Source organism: Choloepus didactylus, chromosome 2 (genome assembly GCF_015220235.1).
Source record: "Choloepus didactylus isolate mChoDid1 chromosome 2, mChoDid1.pri, whole genome shotgun sequence".
Lineage (NCBI taxonomy): Eukaryota > Metazoa > Chordata > Mammalia > Pilosa > Megalonychidae > Choloepus > Choloepus didactylus.
In genome coordinates this window covers 138,867,427-138,870,559 of record NC_051308.1, presented here as the reverse complement: position 1 = coordinate 138,870,559, position 3,133 = coordinate 138,867,427, and the positions used below count along the sequence as shown (strand labels likewise).

Below are 3,133 nucleotides of genomic sequence, written 5' to 3'. Positions count from 1 at the left end.
TACTTCATGATCCTGTGTTTCAGAATAGTTCTAAACCTTCCACACTATTAAAAATTACAAAGGGTTTCCAGACTGTATCTCTCCTCTCCATATCAAATGTTTGTTCTTTATCACCTTGTAACTGAATTATTGCAGTTGTCCCCAAAATATCTTCCTAATTCTACTCTTCGAACCCTAATGCAATACACTGAACAACATTAGGGGTAGTTGCCCAAATGTTTTTCTCTGACAATTACCTCCCTCACCCATGGGGCTGCATTCTCATAAGCCTGGCTTCTGCTCCATGGGCCTGAATTCCTATTGGTTCAAGAGTGGACACCTGACACATATTGGCTTAGATTTTCTTCCCCTAGAATTTTGAATTTTGAATGTAGAGACTTGGAATTGTTAGTAGCTAAATCATGTTAATGACAGTACTAGCTCATTAGGTAAGTTCCACAGCTAAATGTCATGCTATCTGTACTTCCCAATGCTTAGTTTTTCAGATCATTCTTGGATTACATAAGATAGTCCAATATCTTATTGGATATTATGTGTTTTTGCTTAACCTAGGAGGAGATAATTTCTGTTAGATAAAAAAGTAAAATAAAATAAAAGTAAAAACACTTGACTACAAAAAAATACCTGACTCTCATATTGCCACCAGAGTTATCTAGTGGAAATAACATTTCTTAACCAAGACTGCCCTTCTGATATGCCTGGATATATTTTCCAAAAGTATATATTTTTTATTCTAGCTTCAGAGATTCTGATTCAATGGTTGAGGAGTAAGGAATCATTATTCTAACATACATCTGATGTTACCTACCATAACCTAAAATATAATTCTGACCATGTCACTCACTGAATGTGACTGATTTCAGAAATGTCCACAGGACTTTGAAATCCCTTCTTCATCCCACTATATTGCACTTGCTTTGACCATGATATCAGGGTGCCAATTTTGGATTTAGCCCTCAAGAAAGCTTCAGCTTCCACCCTTGCTGAACCTAAAAACCTGCCATCACCGTATGAATGAGCCAGGCTAGTATGCCAGATATTTGGATCTGTGGTACCCATCATCACAGTAAACTAATCACCAGAAGCAAAGCTTCTCAGATAGAATGGCAGCTAATTCAAAACTAAATGAGCCCAGCATTCTCAGCCTTGCCACTGCTGTGGCCCAGAGACTGCTAAGTGCAATTTGTCTGCTGTCACCTATCCTGGATGCAGAACATCCAGTCATGGATAAAAATGAGCTGGTGCAGAAGGCCAAACTGGCCGAGCAGGTGAGCGATATGATGACATGGTAGCCTGCATGAAGTCTGTAACTGAGCGAGTAGCTGAACTATCTAATGAGGAAAGGAATCTTCTTTCAGTTACTTAGAAAAATGTAGGAGCTCATAGGTCATCTAGGCAGGTGGTCTCAGGTGTTGAGCAAAAGATGGAAGGTGCTGAGAAAAAATGGCAGACAGCACACACACACACACACACACACACACACACACACACACACACACAAAAAACAGAGAAAATTGAGACAAAGCTAACAGATATCTGCAATGATGTTCTGCCTCTTTCAAAAAAGTTTTTGATACCCAATGCCTCACAAACAGAGAGCAAAGTCTTCCCTTTGAAAATGAAAGATGTCTACTATTCTTACCTGGCTGAGGTTGCTGCTGACAATAACAAGAAAGGGACTGTGATCAGTCACAATAAGCATACCAAGAAGCATTTGAAATCAGCAAAAGGGAAATGCAACCAATGCATCCTATCAGATTGGGTCTAGCCCTTAACTTTTCTGTGTTGTATTATGAGATTCTGAACTCCCCAGAGAAAGCCTACTCTCTTGCAAAGACAGCTTTTGACAAAGCCATTGCTGAACTTGAAACATTAAGAGTCATACAAAGACAGCATGCTAGTAATGCAACTACTGAGAGACAACTTGACATTGTGGATGTTGGATACCCAAGGAAACAGGGTTGAAGTAAGAGTAGGTCTTCCAAGTTGTGATTGCCTCATTCTAAAATTTACACAGTAGACCATTTGTCATCCATGCTGTCCCACAAACAGGTTTTTTTTTGTGTGTGTGTATGATTTATGATAGGTTTATGTTACTTCTGTTTGAATTTCTGTATTTCCTGTGTGGTTTTTATGTTTAATATTAGGGAGTCAAGCCAGTTAACACTTAGGGAGTTACTTGTTTTCATCTTGAGGTGACCAATATGGGGTTGTAAAATTTTAATACATGTTATAAATGTTTGGTAGAGTACATTTGGTACATTGTGGCTTCACAAGGGCCGGTGTTAAAACTGCTTCCATTTCATGTCTAAGCAAAGAAAACTGCCTACATATTGATTTGTCTGGTAGAGGATAAAAGGGATTATTCGTTCTAGTCACAAGTTTAGTTATTGTGGGTACTTTAAGGTTTGTAACACTTTCAAGGCTGTAGTAGAAATACATATCCCATGGATATTACATGTTGAACCATTTGTATCTGTGGAATACACAATCTCAATGTGCACACCTTTGACTACAGCTGGGGAAGTGTTCTTTTAGACAAAGTGGTCACCCAATTTAAAGAAGAGCAGGAACAGTTCACATCCATTATTTGTAAAGTTACCTGCTGTTTGCTTCCATTATTTCTGCTACATTCATTTTATTTGTATTTAAATTTTAGGCAACCTAAGAACAAATGTACAAGTAACAATGCAGTAAAAATGAGATGCTTGATATCCATTACTTCATACATATCAAGCACAGCAGTAAAATTAAAACCCATTTATTTTAACATTTTTTAGGTTTTTTGCTTTTCTGATTTTTTAAAAAATACTTGCCTAACACCCATGTGTTGTAAAAATAGTTAACAGGGAAATAACTTGATGATAGCTAGCTTTGTTTAATGTCTTATGAAATTTCGTAAACAATCTAAGCACATGTATTCAGTAGTTGATTTAAGTGGAATAAAAGTTTTATGAATGGACTTTTCAATTACTTTCTCTACAGCTTTTCATGTAAATTAATCTTTTGGTACTGAAACTTGTCTAAAAGAAATTGTACCTTTTTTTTTTTTTTTTTTGTAAATTGATTCATTTTTCCCTTTTGGCAGATAATAGGATTTTACCAAGTTTAAATACAAAATTTATCATAACTA

At 36.5% G+C, this 3,133-nt stretch overlaps 1 pseudogene; it reads left to right on the top strand.

Moving 5' to 3' along the window:
* Positions 1–1,223: 1,223 nt before the first annotated feature.
* Positions 1,224–2,020, top strand: LOC119513469 (annotated as a pseudogene).
* Positions 2,021–3,133: the final 1,113 nt, after the last annotated feature.